We start from the raw sequence: 22,120 nt of genomic DNA on the forward strand, positions 1-22,120 counted from the left end.
AGTGTTTTTTTTCCAAATCTGCACATTCATTGTAAATGTCAATCTGTTAACTATCCGCTTGCTGAGTCAAGGGAAATAAAACCTAGAAGTCCAGTTCTTTAGGTCCAAACAGTGCCTATCCTGACACTTCAAAACTACAGATTCCTCTGTCCTAATATTCTTCGTATCTGCTATTTTCTCTTCTTTGGTAGCAAGGTGGAATACGGAAAAGCTGTTATTGAAAACAAAGTACCCAAATTTTCTTAATATATCAGTTTGTTAATGCAGTATTTGAAGGTGCTCACTTTTCATTTAGTTAATCTGGCACTTTGGTTATGTATATATCTGTGCAAATTCATATCAGCATGATTGCAAGATTCATTATGAAGATGAAAGTAACTTCATGATAAGATGGGTAATGACGTCCCCTCAGATCAAAGAATTACATAAGTGTTATGGCTATTTGGCTCATTGTGCCTGCACAGAATCGTTCAGCATTGTTACCTCATGCCAACTTCCTGTTTTTTCTCTTCTCATTTCCTTGCCTATTATTTTTATCCAAAATATGCATCCATTGTCATCTTGAATGCTTCTAGTAAGTGCATTCCATACATTACTCACAGAGTTAAAAATGGCTTTTCCTCACATCATCTTTGCTTTTTTTGCAGATCATTTTAAAATAATAATGTCAGACATAATATTGTTGAGAGTCATATCCCCAATGTTGTGAATCATCCTTTTGATTTGGAAAAGATAAAACTGTACTCAGAGTTTGTGAAGGAAGAGATCACCACAAATTGTTACATACATAACTGCCCACGCCAAATAACAATCCAGCCTCATTGTTTTAGAACATAGAACAATACAGCGCAGAACAGGCCCTTCGGCCCTCGATGTTGCGCCGACCTGTGAACTATTCTCAGCTCATCCTCCTACACTATCCCAAACTCATCCATGTGCTTATCTAAGGATTGTTTAAATCTCCCTAATGTGGCTGAGTTGACTACATTAGCAGGTAGGGCATTCCACGCCCTTACCATTCTCTGCGTAAAGAACCTGCCTCTATCGCCCCTCAATTTGTAGTTATGCCCCCTAGTACATACTGACATCATCATCCTAGGAAAAAGACTTTCACTGTTCACCCTATCTAATCCTCTGATCATCTTGTATGTCTCTATCAAATCCCCTCTTAGCCTTCTTCTTGCCAATGAGAACAGTTCAAGTCTCTCAGCCTTTCCTCGTAAGACCTTCCCTCCAGACCAGGCAACATCCTGATAAATCTCCTCTGCACTTTTTCCAATGCTTCCACATCCTTTCCGAAATATGGCGACCAGAACTGTACACAATATTCCACGTGTGGCCGCACCAGCATTTTGTATAGTTGCAGCATGATATGGCGGCTCCACAACTCAATCCCTCTACCAATGAAACGTAACACACCGTATGCCTTCTTAACAGCACTATCCACCTGGGTGGCAACCTTCAGGGATCTATGTACATGGACTCCAAGATCCTTCTGCACATCCACACTACCAAGAATCTTTCCATTGACCCAGTACTCTGCCTTCCTGTTATTCTTCCCAAAGTGCATCACCTCACTTTTACCTGCAATGAACTCCATTTGCCACCTCTCAGCCCAGTTCTGCAGTTTATCCAAGTTCCCCTGCAACCTGTAACATTCTTCCAAACTGTCCACTACTCCACCGACTTAAGTGTCTTCTGCAAATTTACTAATCCGTCCACCGATGCCTGTGTCTAAATCATTTATAAAAATGACAAAAAGCAGTGGTGCCAAAACAGATCCCTGTGGCACTTCAGGATGAATATTTTGCATCAACCACCACTCGCTGCCTTCTTTCAGAAAGCCAGTTTCTAATCCAAACTGCTAAATCACCCTCAATTCCATGCCTCTGCATTTTCTCCAACAGCCTACCACCTTATCAAAGGCTTTAGAAATGTCCATGTATACCACGTCAACTGCCCTACTCTAAACATTCTTGCACAGTGGCGCAATCCTGTAAAATACTGCTTTTGAGACATTAAAGGTTGGCTCTTCACCAATCAAGCAGATATAAAAAAAATACTATTTTGTAAAGAACTGGAAGGTTGCCTAGTATCGTGGCCAACTTTCACCACCAGAGATTTACCTAATTTCTGTTCGCGCAACCCAATTGTGCGCAAATAGAAACTCTATGACACATATAGCCATAAAACAAGACTCGCCAAACTTCAAAAGTAGCTATTTCACCGTGAAATGCTTTGGCATGTCCTGAGATGAAAGACACTATCTGACTGAAAGATTAGTTTCCTTACACTGGGAGAGTCTGGTTGAAGTCCAAAAATGCCATCTGCTCACAACGTCATAATGGAAAAGATCTGCTCATCAAACATATTTGCTGGGAAAAAGATGGCCTAGCATTATTCAATTGCCTTTCCAATGGTAGCCATCCTGTGATCCTCTAAAGAAATGCAATTTTCTCCAATCATGGCTGGAATTCCCTCCATAAAGACATTGTGGGTCTACCCATAGCATACGGACTGCAGTGGTTCAATGAGGCAGCTCACCACCCCTTCTCAAGTGCGACTAAAGACAGGCAATAAGTGCTGGCCAGCCAGAAATGCTAATGTTCCATGAATGAGTAAAAGAAACAGCTCTCAGTCACAGTTTCTCATCATCAGTACCTCCATGATTTTTATAATGCCACGGTCACTATGCTCTTGAAACTAATGGTTGAATGGGTTGTGGGATTGTGGGGTAAAATATTGATCCATTTAGATGTGGAAGGTCTTAGACTTCCTATTCCAGTGTTGTCTCGGCACAGGAAGATGAGTCACATCCCTTATTTCTAATTACTGTCTCGTGATGGTTGCTAATAGCATTCATGTGTTGACATCTGATCAGGCCAGAATGCTGGAAATGAATACCAGCAATAGGACATCTGAAATGATTAGATTAGATTACTTACAGTGTGGAAACAGGCCCTTCGGCCCAACAAGTCCACACTGACCCGCCGAAGTGCAACCCACCGAGATACATTCCCCTACACCTAACACTAGGGGCAATTTAGCATGGCCAATCCACCTAACCTGCACATTTTTGAACTGTGGGAGGAAACCGGAGCAACCAGAGGAAATCCACACACACGGGGAGAATGTGCAAACTCCACACAGTCAATCGCCTGAGGCGGGAATTGAACCACTGTGCCACCGTGCCGCCCATAATGGCAAGGGAAGTTTTGTAACAACAAAGCTGTACATTAAATATTGATATGTTTCAGAATTATAAGGATTTGCAAGAACCACTTTCATTTAGTCGTACTTTTATAAATTCAAATACAATTCAAAAACAAGCAGCTGGAATGCCAGATAACTATGTATAAAGGTCAGATATTTCCACTATAACATGCATTACATAACTCAGCAGTTCTGTTATCCACATTAGAAGTCTGCACAATTAACAAGGCTAATTTTATGATTATGTTTTCTAAGTAAATGTACACAGATTTTGTTATGATGCATTATTTATCTCCTCATAGCTATTTTTAAATTTCAAACCACATTCTCCCAAAGCCCAAAACAAAATTTCCTGAGAGTAAAGCAACTGAGCAATTTATAATATCTGCGAACCCACTTCCTGCTATTCACAAATTGCCAGAAAATAATTAAATGTCTATTGTAGAACAGACATGAGTAGAACTTTAACTACTTGAGAGGACACAAAGTGGGTATGCATTCAAATGAAGGGGAAGAGGTTAATATCATAAGGATTTGCACCTGGTCAGAAACCCAGCCAGGTCCTTTTCATGTCTGAGTTTCACCAAAATACATTTGCAGGTGAGCAGGAAATTTTTGTGATCTTGTCGAGTTGTCAGGTAAGTAATTTAAATATTAGAATAGGCAGTAAATTGAACATAGCAAACAGGAGCACAAGTGAGCTAATCATTCCCTTCAGCTTGCCATTTCAACAGATCAGGGCTGATTTTCTACTTCAATACCATTTTCTTGTACTATCCCTAGAGACCTTTAATATCTGAAAATTGAGCCTCCAAAGCCCTCTGGAGGAGAGAACTCCACAGATTCATCAACTGAGTGAATAAATTCCTCATCTCAATCTCAAATACCCTGCCCCTTATTCTGAGACTGACCCATTAGTTCAAGAAGCATCCACCTTCAACCCCAAAGTCAAGTGAAATATCCTACCTGCATCTACACTATTGAGTTCTATAAGAATTTTGTCTCTTCCAAAGATGTTTGTTCCTATTCTTGTATCAGTTTCCTCAATTTCTCATCATAAAACTGTTCTGCCATTCCAGGGATCAGTTTGGTGAACTTTTGCTGCTCTTTTTCCATGGCAACTAAATTATTCCTTAGTTAAAGAGAACAAAATTGTGCAAAATATGCCACGTATGCTCTCATCTAAGCTTTATCCAAATGCAGCAAGATTTCTTAACTCCCATACTCAAACCCTCTTGCAATAAAAGTCAACATGCCATTTGTCTTCCTAACTGCTTGTCACAATTGTATGTTATCCTTCAGCAACTTATGAACAAGGTCCTTTTCTCACCAGTTAAGAAATAGTCTGCTCCTTGTAGCTAGCTACATCTGTCAGGCAATCCACTGTTATGGTCTTCTGACATATTCACAGTAGGTCATCTGCAATCACTCTTGATGTCTATCATTCGGCTATCGAGTTCTAAGAAGATTTGTAGCTCAGGTTGAGGTTCTGGATGTAGGTTTGCTCAGAGCTGGAAGGTTCGTTTTCAGACATTTCGACACCATACTAGGTAACATCTTCAGTGAGCCTACAAATGTCATCTACAAAATACTTTGCAAGAATGGTAACAAACACTACATTGGACAAACAAGCAGAAAACTAGCCACCAGGATACATAAACATCAGTTAGCCACAAAACGACATGATTCACTCTCACCAGTATCCTTACATACAGATGAGGAAGGACACCACTTCGACTGGGACAACACATCCATTCCAGGATAAGCCAAACAGAGACACACAAAATAATTCCTAGAAGCATGGCATTCCAAGTGGAATTCTATCAACAAATACGTTGACTTGGAGCCCATTTACCACCCCCTGAGAAAAAGAACAGGAAATGACATCACCAACCCAAGAAAACTCAAAAATATAAATAGAAAGTGGGCTACATCACCAGTGCTTCATTCGGAGGATCACTGAAGAAGTTACTTAGTGTGGTGACAAAACATCTGTAAATGAACCTTCCAGCTCAGCGAGCGAACCTACATCCATCAATCAGCTATGGCTCAGTTGACCCCCTTACCTTGGACATAAAGGCAGTCAGGCTGACCTGCAAGAGAAAGGTCAAGCAAAGAATGGTACAAATACAGCTTTAGGATCGAGACCTACAATACTTGCCTTTGAGAATGGATGCAGACAGGAATGGAGCACTCAGAACATGATTCAGCAGCAGAGGAAAACAAAATCAAAATAACTTCACAACTTGAGTTAATTGGCTATTGATCTGCTGCTAAGGGCTTTGTTTCAACTCCAACAACTTTGGAAAGTAGAATTTTTTGTATAAGCTCAGGGAGCATAAGAATTCATAGGCACAAAAATGGGGCTGATTAGGGGTTAGAATGAGGATTTTTTCCCCTTTTCTTATCACCAGTTTATTGTAACTAGTACAAACCTAAGGTTAAAGTATGTTAAAAGTAAACTTAAGGTACGGTAGGGGAGTTTAACCAAAGAGAATGCCCGTTGTGAGGAACATGGGAGTTCCAACACTAAGCCAGCCTTGTCTGGAGGTCCAAGATGGACCATATACAAAATTCTGGATAAGGTGGGGTGGGGGGGAAACATATATAATGACACCCCATCCTGTTTGCCATCTTCATATGTAGACTGCATCAAGCTGTGCGTAGACCCTCCATGTGCAAACACCAAGTAATGAGGTTTTACCTGTCCCTGGTGTCATGAAGCATGGGACTGGCCTCATTGCTGCAGAACACTCTAAGTAGCTAGACCATTCCGTATCACCTGTCCTCCGTGGAGAAATTTGAAAAGAAAAATCTTTTTGACCACACGTCCATCAGGAAGTGGTCAGCACATAGCATCCTTGAGACCTTGCAGGAAAAGAATCGTGTGAATACCATTGGGTTGTTTTTTGAGCAGACTGTCAAAGTCATCTGGCAGAAAACCTAATCACCATAACTTTCCAACAAGCACCAAGGCATCGCTTGGCTGGTGAGAAGGGCACTACCTGCAAGATCCTTTTGTAAACTATGTCACCATATACTGCCCTCGAAGTGTGGGGGATGTGGTGATAGAGACTGTCACACAACTCTTTCTGGAACGTGCCTTTGCAAAGGAGATCTGGAGACAGATGCAGTGATTTTTGTCAAAGTTTGCCCTGAGCAGCTTAGTGATGCAGGATGCTGTGCTCTATGGTTTGTCCTCTAAGACACGCTCCACGACAAACACTGAATGTGCCTGGAAGACCATCAACTCGAGAAAGAATCTCTTTGAGCTGCCTGAAACTTGTTGGTCTGCCAGAGCAAGAAGCTGACCTCAACCAAGTGTTAGAGACTGGCATATTCCAAAGTCCAGGGCTACAGGCTGAGAGACACACTAAAACTTAGTTCAGCTGCTAAAAAGTGTAATGGGGAGAAAACCACCATCTTCTGGTCTTACTGCCAAAGCTAAATGGGGATCTGTTCAGTTGTCAGTTATTTGATGCCTCAAATATATGTAAATATAGTCTTGCATAAGAAAGAAATGTCTTGGCTTTGTTTGTTGGAAAGAGTAAAACTCCAATGTTTGTTTAGATCATAGAACATAACAGTTCAGTACAGGCCCTTCGGCACTTGACATTACGCCGATCTGTGGAACCATAGTGAAGCCCATCTAACCTACACTATTCCATTCTCGTCCATATGTCTACCCAATGACCATTTAAATGCCCTTAACATTGGCGAGTCTACTACTGTTGCAGGCACTGCATTTTACATCCCTACTATTCGCTGAATAAAGAAACTACCTCTGACATCTGTCCTATATCTATCACCCCTCAATTTAAAGCTGTGTCCCCTCGTGCTAGCCATCATCATTCAAGAAAACATGCTCTCACTGTCCAACCTATCTAACCCTCTGATCATCTTATATGTCTCAAATAAGTCGCTTCTCAACCTTCTTCTAACGAAAACTGCCTCAAGTGTCTCAGCCTTTCCTTGCAAGACATTCCCACCATTCTGATGAAGGGCTTATGCCCGAAACGTCAAGTTTCCTGTTCTTTGTATGCTGCCTGGCCTGCTGTGCTTTAACCAGCAACGCATTTTCAACCATTCCCACCATTCTAGGCAACATCCTAGTAAGCCTCCTCTGAACCCTTTCCAAAGCTTCCCTATTTTTCCTGTAATGCAGTGACCAGAACTGTACGCAGTACTCCAAATGTGGCCGCACCAGAGTTTTGTACAGCTGCAGCATGATCTCATGGTTTCGAAAATCAATCCCTCTACCAATAAAAGCTAACATACTATATGCCTACTTGGGTGGCAACCTTCAAGGATCTACATACCTGGACACAGAGATCTCTCTGCTCACCTACTCTACCAAGAATTATACCACTAGCCCAGTAATCTGCATTTCTGTTACTCCTTCCAAAGTGAACCACCTCACATTTTTCCGTATTAAACTCCATTGCCACCTCTCAGTCCAGCTCTGCAGCTTATCTACGTCTCTCTATAACCGACAACATCTTTCATCACTATCCACAAGTCTACCGACCTTAATGTCATCAGCAAATTTACTAATCCATCCCTCTATGTCTTCAACCAGGTCATTTATATAAATGACAAACAACAGAGGACTCAAACCAGATCCTTGCTAGTAACAGAACTCCAGGATGAATATTTGTCAACAAACAACACCCTCCGTCTTCTTTCAGCTAGCCAATTTCTGAACCAAACTGCTAAATCACCCTCAATCCCATGCCTCCATATTTTGTGCAATAGCCTACCATAGGGAACCTTATCAAATGCCTTAATGAAATCCATATACACCACATCAACCACTTTACCCTTATCCACCTGTGGTCACCTTCTCAAAGAACTCAGTAAGGTTTGAGAGCCATGACCTACCCTTCACAAAACCGTGTTGACGATCCCTAATCAACATATTCCTCTCCAGATGATTATAAATCCTCTCTCTTATAACCCTTTCCAACACTTTCCCCACAATCGAAGTAAGGCTCACAGGTTTTTAATTACCAGGGTTATCTCTACTCCCCTTCTTGAACAAGGGGACAATGCTTGTTATCCTCCAGTCTTCTGGCATAACTCCTGTAGACAATGACAACTTAAAGATCAAAGCCAAAGGGTCGGCAATCTCCTCCCTGGATTTCCAGAGAATCCTAGGATAAATTCCCTCCAGCATAGGGGAATTATCTATTTTTACACTTTCCAGGATGCTAAAACCTGCTCCTTGTGATCCTCAATCCCATCTAGTCTAGTAGCCTGTATCTCAGTATTCTCCTCAACCACACTGTCTTTTTCTTGTGAGACTACTGACAAAAAGTACTCATTTAGCACTACCCCTATCTCCTCTGGCTCCATGCACAACTTCCAATTACTATGCCTGACTGGCCCTAATCTTACTCTAGTCATTCTTTTATTCCTGATATACCTATAGAAAGCCTTAGGGTTTTGGTGATTCTATCCGCCAATTATTTCTCTTTGTCCTCTCTGGCTCTTCTTAGCTCTCCCTTTAAGTCTTTCCTGGCAAACTTGTAACTCTTCAGCACCCTAACTAAGCCCACTTGACCTAACACTGCTGGACCCGACACTACCTCACTGCTTCTACCCTCCACCCCTCCATGGTTTGTTCCTCGAGATGCTACTGCACAGAAACGAAGTGATCCAGACTATGAATAAAGGATACTTTAAAATTTTTTAAAAGTGGAAATTCTGAATACTCCATGTGACCTAGAGGGAGTACATGCAAGAACTACCACTGGCTACACAAGCTTGAGTTCTGTTGAGAAGCAGTCACTGTTACAATTGTGAATCAGTGAAACAAATGTTGATAGCAGTTCAAGATGTGGTCAAACCACAATTTGGGGCAAGCCATCAGATAGGGAATGGGTGACCACCAGGCAATCCTAGAGTAACAGGCAGGTAATACAGGAGACCCCAGAGGTCCGACTGACTAACTGGTTTGCAATTCTGAATTCTGGTGGGGGAAAAAGATTGTACTTCAAGAAAATGCAGCAAGAGGCAAGCACTTGGCATCATTAGTGGCCCGGACATATAGAAGAGAAGAAAGGAAAATGGAAAGGCAGCATTGGTAAGGGATTCTTCAGTTAGGTGTGCAGAAAGATTTCTGTGGTCATTGCCATGCCTCTCCAGTACTATAGTCATATATGTCACAGAAAGGCTGCAGAACTGACCTCCAAAGGGAGAGTGAGTAACCAAAAGTCATGATCCACTGATACTACAATCTCGGCAGGTGGGGTATATGAGTTTGCAATATGAATGGAGGGTGCTCAGTAAGAAATTAGCAAGCAGGACCTCAAAATTACTAACTTCTGGATTACTCCCAATGCCACTTGCAAGTGAGCACAGGAATAAGAAGATAAGACAATTGAATGCATGGTACAAAGATGGTGCACGAGAGAAGGCTTTAGATTTCTGGGACACTTATGTGTTGAGTCAGGTTGGATTGAGGGGTTTCAGCTCTGAAAGGTGGGAGGAGTTGTCTGGTCTGAGGGAAATTAAACCATGGAGGGGTGGAGGGTAGAAACAGAGAGGTAGTGTTAGGCCCAGCAGTGTTGGGTCAAGTGGGCTTAGACTCTCATCTGGGCAGGGAGGATTGTCAGGGGTACATAGCTATAATAATCAAGGGTGATGAAGTTGGAAAGTGTCAGTTTAATATTTACCTCAGAGTTACATAGGTTTTTATGTTATTCCTGGGTTATTATTAAGCTCCATAGTCCAGACCCACCTAAGTTTCAGACTTTAAAAGGGTTTTCTCAGAAAGTCCTAGATACAGGGGAATAGTCCATTGGAAGTCTCAATTTCTCAGGCAACTCCATGGAATTTGATGGATCAAAGATCCCACATGATCCCATGTCCAACAAGTAGTGAAGGCAGTGTTTGTATTGGTCAGAGCATTGAGTATAGGAGTTGGGAGGTCATGTTGTGGCCGTACAGGACGTTGGTTAGGGCACTTTTGGATTATTGTTTGTAATTCTGGTCTTCCTGTTTGAAGGATGTTGTGAAATTTGAAAGAATTCTGAAAAGGATGTTGCCAGGGTTGAAAGATTTATAGAGCCTGAGAGACGTACAGCACGGAAACAGACCCTTCGGTCCAACACATCCATGTCGACCACATATCCCAACCCAATCTAGTCCCACCTGCCAGCACTCAGCTCATATCCCTCCAAACCCTTCTTATCCATATACCCATCCAGATGCCTTTTAAATGTTGCAATTGTACCAGCCTCCACCACATCCTCTGGCAGCTCATCCCGAACACATACCACCCTCTGCGTGAAAAAGTTGCCCCTTAGGTCTCTTTTATATCTTTCCCCTCTCACCCTAAACCTATGCCCTCTGGTTCTGGACTCCCCACCGCAGGGAAAAGACTTTGCCTATTTATCCTATTCATGCCCCTCATAATTTTGTAAACCTCTATAAAGTCACCCCTCAGCCTCTGATGCTCCAGGGAAAACAGCACCAGCCCCAGCCTGTTCAGCCTCTCCTTATAGCTCAGATCCTCCAACCCTGGCAACATCATTGTAAATCTTTTCTGAATCCTTTCAAGTTTCACAACATCTATCCGATAGGAAGGAGACCAGAATTGCACGCAATATTCCAACAGTGGCCTAAACAATTTTCTGTACAGCTGCAACTTGACCTCCTAACTCCGGTACTCACTACTCTGACCTTTACAGCATACCAAACGCCTCCTTCACTATCCTATCTACCTGTGACTCCACTTTCAAGGAGCTATGAACCTGCACTCCAAGATCTCTTTGATCAGCAACACTCCCGAGGACCTTACCATTAAGTGTATAAGTCCTGCTAAGATTTGCTTTCCCAAAATGCAGCACCTCACACTTATCTGAATTAAACTCCATCTGCCACTTCTCAGCCCATTGGCCCATCTGATCAAGTTCCTGTTGTAATCTGAGTTAACCTTCTTCACTGTCCACCACACCTCCAATTTTGGTGTCATCTGCAAATTTACTAACTGTACCTCTTATGTTCGCATCCAAATCATTTATGTAAATGACAAGAAGTGGAGGATCCAGCACCAATCCTTGTGGCACTCCACTGGTCACAAGCCTCCAGTCTGAAAAACAACCCTCCAGCACCACCCTCTGTCTTCTACCTTTGAGCTAGTTCTGTATCCAAATGGCTAGTTCTCCCTGTATTCCGTGAGATCTAACCTTGCTAATCAGTCTCACATGGGGAACCTTGTCAAACGCCTTACTGAAGTCCATATAGATCACATCTACCACTCTGTCCTCATCAATCCTCTTTATTACTTCTGCCAAAAACTCAATCAAGTTTGTCAGACATGATTTCCCATGCACAAAGCCATGTTGACTATCCCTAATCAGTCCTTGCCTTTCCAAATACATGTACATCCTGTCCCCCAGGATTTCCTCCAGCAACTTGCCCATCACCTACATCAGGCTCACTGGTCTATAGTTCCCTGGCTGGTCCTTACCACCCTTCTTAAACAGTGGTACCATGTTAGCCAACCTCCAGTCTTCATGCACCTCACATGTGACTATTGATGATACAAATAGCTCAGCAAGAGGCCCAGCAATCACTTCCTTAGCTTCCCACTGAGCTGCAGGGTACACCTGATCAGATCCTGGGGATTTATCCACATTTATGTGTATATCCTTTTCCACAGTAAATACTGATGCAAAATACTCGTTTAGTATCTCCCCCACTTTCTGCTGGAACTATATTCCTGGAGAGTCAGAGGCTGAGGGGTGACCTTATAGAGGTTTATAACATCACGAGGGGCATGGATAGGATATATAGACAAAGTGTTTTCTCTGTGGTGGGGGAGTCCAAAACTAGAGGGCATAGGTAAATGGTGAGAGGGGAAAGATATAAAAGAGACCTAAATGGCAACGTTTTCTGCCAGAGGAAGTGGTGGAGGTTGGTAGAATTGCAACATTTAAAAGGCATCTGGATAGTATATGAATAGGAAAGGTTTAGAGGGATATGGGACAAGTGCTAACAAATGAGACTAGATTAGCTTGGGATATCTGGCCGGCATGGACGAGTTGGTCCAAAGGGTCTGTTTCCATGCTGTATATCTCTACGACTCAAAGTCTGTGATACATCAATGATGCTCTGATCATCAGATTATTTGGACAAATGTTTATTTACATGGGCTTTGGTGATACTTATAGGTTTGGAACTTTAAAGGTATTAAAACTGTCTTTATCAATGTAGTACCTTTAAGATTAAAGTTACAAACCAATATTTTATTAATATTTAATATTTCAAATATATAGAATTAATTTCTTTTTTAAAGAGTTTTTGAGTGCACATTTGAGTGTCAATATTGGGCTCACTGCTTCTCAGTGAGTGAATGGGCAGCCTCATTTTGGCTAGCAGGGTGGTGGGTTACGGCACTCTGAGGTATGGAGGGTTGTTTCTTGTTTCTCCACATTTTTCGGGATCACCTACCAAAGCTCCCAGAAACACCAGGCTCTAAAACAAAATTCCAAAATTATGGGACACTTTCTTACAGGCTTGGTTTGTAGAGCTGGGATTTGCCCTCACTCTGCTGTTCCAATCTCGAAATGAACAACCAGGCCTATGTAAAACTCTGGATAAATCACTAATGTGTAACAAACATAACGCCAGCACTTTTATCCTTTGAAATAATAAAGAACCGTTGGCCACATTACAAGGAAAATTTAAATGCAACATTAGGAACCATGAGCAGAGAAAAACAAGTAATATTTCCCAAAGTCTAATAAACATGGTCTCACAGAACAAGTCGTGAAAAAAAAAAACCAAAAAAAATTAACTTCCACTATAACCTGAAATGTAACCATTCTTCTAATTCTTCACAAGTTTATATGAAAGAAATTCTAAAATATAAAATTCTTTGTCAAATTTGTACAATGTTATGTTTAATAACTTCATTTTTTTTAAAACTTCAAATTCTCATTTAATGGGAATTTCCTTGCAATTCACATGGATTTTGTTTTGCAAGTCCATCTGTGGAGTGTTTATTCCCATGCAATTTGCAAGGGAATTTGTCTGAGGAAATAATCTGGAAGCTTATTTGCCTTTCCTGCAAACCAGAAGTCAATTCACTGAAAATTTCTCACAATTATTCTTCTGAATATAACTTTTAAATGTTATCTTTTCAGTAGCGTCTCTCATGGCATTGACTTATGTGCAAATGATTAACCTTCACTGTTCCTTTGATGCTAATTACTAATGGTACCTAAAAGTCAGACAATGACGTAAAGTAATATTTTCCTGCCGAGCAAATGAAACCCCTCAGGAAGTTACAGGGAAGGTGGAGAATGTGAATGATAAGGCAAGGTTATCCTGAGAACAGAAGAAGTCACCTCAGCATGATTTCCTGTGGACTAAACATCTTTCTGTTGAAATTTTAATACCATTTTGTTAGGAACCGCTCCAAACTGGGCTTACTTTTCACTTTTGTATTGTTCCTATCAGGAAACTTTGCAAAAACTCATTCAACTTGACAAGTCATGAAACAATTGTCCACCAGTGACCAGCGAGGAAATATTATCTGATATTTTAACTTTCACTCTCAGACTTGTTATCCTAACACAATACATGACTCAGTCATGCAAGATCCCATTTACTCTGCACAGTGTGAATTCCTTACTCATCAGGAAATCTGATTGAGACTACCTCAACTATTCTCTTCATTGTTCATTATGCTGAAGGCAATCCATGATACCACATAATAACAAGACAATTAAGTGATCCACGAAAAGAAAGAGACTTCTCACATTCCTTTGGCAAAAGCATCAAAGTATGTGAAGTGAGAAGCTCACCAGTGTGCATTTACATGAAAATTATGAACAGGGGCAGGACACTGGGCAGACATCTACATCCACACCACCATCCACACCCCACCATGTTTTTCAAGAATCAAACTATCTCTGCCTTAAGAATGTTCAAATATTCTGCTTTGACCAACTTTTGGGGAGGGTAGCAAGCATTCACAGCCCTTTGAGAGATAAAACATTTCTGCTCATCTGTCTCAGGCAGCCCTTTATTTTGAAAGAGTAACCCCTATTTCTACATTCTCCCAAAAGAGTTAATATCAGTTCAATATTCACCTTTTCAAGACCCCTCTTGTTCTTATACAATTCAATCAAGTGAACTCTCATTCTTCTGAACACTAATGGATACTAGCATAACCTATCCTCATGAGAAAATCTGCCCATTCCACTAATTTCAGGTATTAGCTTAGTAAACGTCTCTGGAATTTTCCAATGCATTTACATCCTCCCTTAAAACAAACGCTCTGCACAGTAGTCCAGTTGGACTAATCTCACAAATCCAGTTGGACTAATCTCACAAATACTCTGCATAACTGAAGCATAGCCTCCTACTATTATCAATTTTCCTCACAGTAGGTTAAAACATTTTATTTGTTTTATTAATTACTTGCTATACCAACATACTAACCTTGTAACGTTTGCAACTCATGCATATCTATATGGACTTCAGTAAGGCGTTCGACAAGGTTCCCCATGGGAGACTGATTAGCAAGGTTAGAGCTCATGGAATACAGGGAGAACTAGCCATTTGGATACAGAATTGGCTCAAAGGTAGAAGACAGAGGGCGGTGCTGGAGGGTTGCTTTTCAGACTGGAGGCCTGTGACCAGTGGAGTGCCACAAGGATTGATGCTGGACCCTCTACTTTTTGTCGTTTACATAAATGATTTAGATGCGAGCATAAGAGGTACAGTTAGTAAGTTTGCAGATGACACCAAAATTGGAGGTGTAGTGGACACCTCAGATTACAACAAGATCTGGACCAGATGGGCCAGTGGGCTGAGAAGTGGCAGATGGAGTTTAATTCAGATAAATGCGAGGTGCTACATTTTGGGAAAGCAAATCTTAGCAGGACTTATACACTTAATGGTAAGGTTGCTGAACAAAGAGACCTTGGAGTGCAGGTTCTTCCATTCCAGGTATCAGACTATTGAACCTTCTCTGGTCTGCCTCCAATGCCAATATATCTTTCCTTAAATGAAGAGCCCAAACCTTCAGGTGTAGTCTGATGGGTGTCAGGGTTGGAAACTTTGAGCTACAGGGAGATAGGCTTAGGTTACTTTCCCTGGAACATCGGAGGCTGTGGGGGGGACCTTATAGAAGTTTATAAAATCAGGAGGGGAATGGATCGGATGAATAGCTTTCTTGGACTCTTCATGTGGACGCACTGGTTACAAAGTCCCAACCATATCTCTTCTTCCTCAGGCAGCTGAGGAAATTTGGCATGACGGAGAATACTCTTGCCAACTTTTATAGGTGTGCCATCAAGAGCAACCTGTCTGGAAGTATCACTCCCTGGTATGGCAACTGTACTATTCAAAATTGGAGACGGCTACACAGAGTTGTGAACCTGGCCCAGACAATCACAAAGGCCAACCTCCCATCTATAGAATCCATCTACCAGACTGTCAAGGAAAGGCTGCCAGCATTCTCAAAGATCCATCCCATCTTGGCAATGCCTTTCTACAATCTCCACCATCAGGGAGAAGGTACAGAAGCTCGAACACATGCACCAGCCAATTTTGAAACAGTTTCCACCCTATTATTGTTAGAATACTGAATGGACTCAAACTCTTAGCATTCGCCTATACCTGTGTTTTGGTTTTGCACTGTTTACCTATTATTTACCTATGTGATCTACCTGTATTGCTTGCAAGACAAAGCTTTTCACTGTGCCTCAGTACACGTGATAATAAGTTCAACTCAATTCAGAGAGAAACCGCAACCAGGTCTCTGGAATTCAGGATGCCAGAAACCAAGAAGATGATAACCACATGGTTTTGGCCTTTAGTGACTTCCTCAAAATGCGCAGAGGGGATCAGGAACATGAATAAAGTAAGCTGGATCCAAAGATGGACAAATCCACCAACCACATCAATTCCCTGCTGCTTCACCACCATGCATGAATGTGGCTGTCTGCATGGACAGACTGACTACTGCCAAGTTGATCCTGGAACAGGACATTCAGTGGCTGCTGGATAAGTCCACTGTTCTAGCCAGAGATGCTCAGCATCAGTGGCAAGTGAGAGAGGAAAAGGGATGTGAACCTCATTCCATGTGTCCCTTCTTTTCAGGGAGACTGGAAGGTCAGCAGATACTCATAGGGAGCCTCATGAAGAACCCCCAAAAGCTTCCTCTCATGAAACCTGGAGTGACCAGTCCCTCCAACTCTACTTTGCCTGAAGTCCAAATTGAAGAGGGTGAGCCTTCAATTGGGCATGCTACTTTCAACAGGTCTAGGACCTCTAGGCCCACACACCCCTGTAGATAATCAGACAGTCTTCAAGATTAAAGATTTGGGTGGCATGGTGGCTCAGTAGTTAGCACTATTGCCAGGGACCTGTGTTAGATTCCAGCCTTGGGCAACAGTCTGTGTGGAGTTTACACGTTCTCCCTGTGTCTGCGTGAACTTCCTCCAGGTGCTCCGGTTTCCTCCCAAAATCCAAATAGATGTGCAGGTTAGGTGAATTGGCCATGTTAAATTGCCCATTGTGTTCAGGAATGTGTAGGTTAGGTGCAATAGTCAGGGGTAAATATAGGGTGGGGGAATGGATCTGGGTGGATTACTCTTCGGAGGATCCGTGTGGATTCGTTGGGTTGAAGGGCTTGTTTCCACACTGTAGGGATTCTAAAAGAGAACCAAATACGATGGCCTAGTGGCATTATCGTTGGACTATTAATCCAGAGACCTGGGTTGAAATCCTGTCATGACAGATGGTGGAATTTGAATTCAATAAAAATCTGGAATTAAGAGTCTAATGGTGACCATGAATTATTGGCGATTATTGGGAAAACCCATCTGGTTCACTAATGCCCTATAGGGAAGGATACTGCCGTCCTAACCTGGTTTGGCCTACATGTGACTTATGGACTTCTAAGCAATTAGGCATGGGCATTAAATGCTGGTTTAGCCAGCGATGCCCTCACTCAGTGAATAAAAAAATGAAAAAATAGACCCCTGGTTGCAGATGTCAGGACTGTGTTTAAGTCACAATGGGAAGGAATCACTCTGCCTGCACTGGCTCTTCAAATGAGCTTCATTAATTGCCAATTTCCTGCTTCTTCCTTTTGCTCATTATGTGGATAAAAATACATACCTAAGGAGGGAAAATAAAGCATATATTTGAATTGGTGATGCTGTATATATGCTCATTACACCTTTAAGTATCTGTTCGATTGTCTTTATAGCTCTTGGGCCTGGTAACGACGCACCAATTTGAAGTTTGAACAGCCTCTCAAACCTCCCAAAGATACAGTAAGTTGTAATGGCCAAGCAACCAACTCCTGGTCTGATCATCACATTTGATGTTAGGGATCCTTGAATGTGATGTTGACAACTGCAATCAAGGCACTTTCGGGCAGAAAAACAGAGGCTACAAGCAACATTTAGGGACAGTGGTTTCACCTGTTCTACATAGACCATCCACATTTACACCAACCATGTGAATGACAGGACAGACTCAATGATTCAAAACACCTCTGCAGGGAACATTTCATTCTGTCTTTCAAATTTTCAAGGGAGCATATCGCCATTTGTCACTTGGAGGTATAGAATGGAAGGTCCACATCTCCACATACCTTAGTGACCTCATAGAAGCTAGACAAAGTGCTGGCTCTCAGTTTGAATGCTGTCCAGTCGCATGTTCAAGCAATTTACAGCAATTTAGCAAGGAAGTACGAAGAATGAAAACATTAGATTTCTGACATCAAAATTCCAGTTTACCTCCTGAGGTTTAAACTGCAAGTTTTGAATCTTGCTGATAATCTGCAGCTCATCTTAATTCAATACATTTAAATTTCATTATTAATTCATCTTACCTCATTGCTACAAAGCTCCCATTTGTCCTTTTATTCTGTGAAAAACTAGATGGTGCCAATAACTGACATAAAATTCAACAGTTACTTGGCAGCAGCAGCTCACTGCTTTTTTTTCCTCTGAATCTTTAACTAACTATTGTGTCACCACCATTTCCCTGTATGTTCCATGGCTACCATGCTCTTCAACCCTTCATCCATACAGGTGAATGTCGCTAAGCCAGCAGCCTCTCCAAACCCTGATCGCTGTTTTTGGACCAATTCTTACCAGACTTCATCTGCTTTGGAGCTCAGGGACTTTATAGTTTATATGTTCTGTTGGTTTGCTTTGGCTGTAGAGACACACATACATCTAAACAGTATGCATTTTATGGATTGTGGCTTAGCAGTGGACAGGGTGGATATGTTGCTGTTGAGCACCATGCAAAGTCAATGTCACACTTCAGCAGATGACAGCAGCTTACATGACAAACACACTGCACATGCTTCAACCAATGTCTAAAAGTCAAAAAGGACTGGTCCTTAATGAAGTGAGGGTATTGTCACCATCAGTCAAGGGGTTTGTCTGATGTAAGTCCAGGGGATTGGTCACAGTCAGATACTTGATTGCAGCAGCATCCAGGAATCAATGTCCCTTCAGACCAGGGTTTGGGCCACATTTCTTCCTGCAGGTCAAGTGCATCCCCTCCAGGGTTCACAGTGTCACCTGGGGTGTTATGTGAAGTTTGGGTTGACCTTATTTGGGGCAGCAGATAATTATACCCATTATATAAAAGAAACTTTCATCAATGTCTACTGCATTATAGGAAGTGGTCAGCAACACGACATGAAATTCAACATCAAGTCCCAAATTACCTTAACTTCAAAATTAATGCATCCCACTATTCCACCACATTCATGCTTCACAGCGCAATTGCACTAATTACATCCTTTTCACACAGGAGAAACATTCTCTGCAAGTCCAATTATTCCCATCTCCAAACCTCCCAAGATAACTCAAGTTATCTTCCCTCCTCTAAATCCATTGGGACTAATGTAATCAAAGATTGACAATTCAACTTCTGTATCAAATCAGAGTCTTTTTTCAGAGAATCATTCACTTTTCAGTTTTATTGATTTGTATCTGAAATCCGATGTTGCTCCAAAGAAAGAAATTGTGGTATCAGATCTCAGTTCCAGAAGTTTGGTTCTCCTGAATTGGCAAAACTTTGGTTCATTTTCACACTCTCACTTTTCTGAGCTCAGAGGCTGTCTGCACACTTGAGGCTGTGCCAATCTAGCAATGGGAGAATACATAACCTCTCTCAAGACATCAAAATCATATGTCTGCGACAAAATTAAAATTACTAACAGAGTAATTCACTGACCAAACCTAAAAGGAAGTTGATTACATTCGATTGACCTACAGTAAAGGTATCAGAGTGTCAAATACTTTAACTGATAATTGAAAAGGACAAAAACATTTTAATTTTGTTATATTTTTTGGTAATTATATAAATCAAGGAGCAAGCTATTAGAACTACCCTAAAATCAGTCCACCTAATAGTATTCTGACCTCAGACTCTTGGGGAGGTATTTAATAGTAGCTGGGGGCTGGGGAGAGGGGAAAAGAGGTTTCACCCACAAGTTGGAGATTGAGCAAGAGGCCCTCTCCCTGACAGAGAAGACTGGTCAGATCAAATGCCACTCAGACACTTAACTGGCAGTCTTAGCCAAGGTCAAAGATGCTGAGAGGTATAAGGTATCAACCTGAAGCTGGATTCCTGACCTTACAAGTAAAGGTTCAGTAAATCAGAAAATATAAAAGCTCAATCATTATGGTTTGCTCCAGAATGTTTATTAAAATGGTTATTTTGCTAAATAGATCATCTACTGGAAGAGGAGTTCAAGTTGCACCATCTCTCTAAAGTCCACGTGAAATACTAAAACTAAATAATCTAATTGTTAAAATAATCTATTGTTTTCAGAAACTGGAAATATGAAGGAGTATGGTGAGAAGACAGACAGATGAGATTTTGCATCAGTCACAAAGAATAGGGATGCTGAATCATTATGGTGCAATTTTCATGTTTATAAAACTATTTTTGGCATATGTTATTCATGAAGCAATTTCCATTCCCTGCTGAATACCACCAGTATTTAGTCAGAACTGATTATACAGCAACAATAATTGGAATAAAGCCAACTAATTTGGGTCAGTGAAAGGTTTACAGAAATTTGAGGACAAGATTCCCCATGGGAGACTTATTAGCAAGGGTAGATCTCACTGAATACAGGGAGAACTAGCCATTTGGATACAGAACTGGCTGAAAGGTAGAAGACAGAAGGTGGTGGTGGAGGGTTGTTTTTCAGAGTGGAGGCCAGTGACCAGTGGAGTGCCACAAGGATCAGTGCTGGGTCCACTACTTTTCGGCATTTACATAAATGATTTGGACGGGAGCATAAGAAGTATAGTCAGTAAGTTTGCAGATGACACCAAAATTGGAGGTATAGTGGACAGCGAAGAAGGATTGCCTCAAATTTCAACAGGACCTTGACCAGATGGGCCAATGGGCTGAGAAGAGGCAGATGGAATTTAATTTGAGGTGGTGCATTTTGGGAAAGCAGATCTTAGCAGGACTTATACACTTAATGGTAAGGTCCTCGGGAGTGTTGCTGAACAAAGAAATCTTGGAATGCAGGTTCATAGCTCTTTGAAAGTGGAGTCGCAGGTAGATAGGATAGTGAAGAAGGCGTTTGGTATGCTTTCCTTTATTGGTCAGAGTATTGAGTACAGGAATTGGGAGGTCATGTTGCGGCTGTACAGGACATTGGTTAGACCACTGTTGGAATATTGCATGCTATTCTGGTCTCCGTCCTATTGGAAAGATGTTGTGAAACTTGAAAATGTTCAGAAAAGATTAACAAGGATGTTGCCAGGGTTGGAGGTTGGCTGAACAGTCTGGGGCTGTTTTCCATGGAATATCGGAGGCTGAGGAGTGACCTTATAGAGGTTTACAAAATTATGAGGGGCATGGATCGGGTAAATAGGCAAAGTCTTTTTCCTGGGATCGGGGAGTCCAGAACTAGAAGGCATAGGTTTAGGGTGAGGGGGAAAGATACAAAAGAGACCTACGGGGCAACATTTTCAAGCAGAGGGTGGTACGTGTATGGAATGAGCTGCCAGAGGAAGTGGTGGAGGCTGGTACAATTGTAACATTTAAGAGGCATTTGGATGGGTATTTGACTAGGAAGGGTTTGGAGGGATATGGGCCGGGTGCTGGCAGGTAGGACTAGATTGTGGTCTAGTCTGGTCGGCATAGATGAGTTGGACAGAAGGGTCTGTTTCCATGCTGTACATCTCTATGACTCTATGAATATATATATGGGGAGTTTGTGTGCTATATGACAGAATCTGACCCAGAACTCTTGTCAGCTATGTTCTCTTATGCAAGTTCCCAACAATCAGTATCTTATTTTTGCTCAGTATCACTGAAATCTTCATATCCCCAAACTTAAATTCTCTTACTGCAATATTCAAATTCTTCCAGGATCTTAGTTCACTATTCAGAATTGAGATTTTTTTTAAACTAAGTATTTTAGATATACAATACCTCTACCCTCTGAGTCCATGGCTTTTTGAAAACAAAAAACACTGGAAATCACAGCAGGTCAAGCAGCATCCATAGAGAGAGCAAGCTAATGTTGAGTCTAGATGCCTCTTCATCAGAGCGGGTTTTTGTCCTTTCTTTGAGTTAAGATTAGATTAGATTAGATTAGATTAGACTTACAGTGTGGAAACAGGCCCTTCGGCCCAACAAGTCCACACCGACCCGCCGAAGCGCAACCCACCCATACCCCTACATTTACCCCTTACCTAACACTACGGGCAATTTAGCTTGGCCAATTCACCTGACCCGCACATCTTTGTGACTGTGGGAGGAAACCGGAGCACCCGGAGGAAACCCACGCAGACACGGGGAGAACGTGCAAACTCCACACAGTCAGTCGCATGAGTCGGGAATTGAACCCGGGTCTACAGGCGCTGTGAGGCAGCAGTGCTAA

The 22,120-nt window shown here is 41.8% G+C and overlaps 1 protein-coding gene across 1 annotated transcript in view; it reads right to left on the bottom strand.

Moving 5' to 3' along the window:
- Positions 1-22,120, bottom strand: part of gjc2 (gap junction protein gamma 2) — a 191,775-nt gene that overhangs the window by 128,877 nt on the left and 40,778 nt on the right. The gene's annotated exons all lie outside the window — the stretch shown is intronic.

The sequence above is a fragment of the Hemiscyllium ocellatum genome, chromosome 5 (genome assembly GCF_020745735.1).
Source record: "Hemiscyllium ocellatum isolate sHemOce1 chromosome 5, sHemOce1.pat.X.cur, whole genome shotgun sequence".
NCBI classification, from domain to species: domain Eukaryota; kingdom Metazoa; phylum Chordata; class Chondrichthyes; order Orectolobiformes; family Hemiscylliidae; genus Hemiscyllium; species Hemiscyllium ocellatum.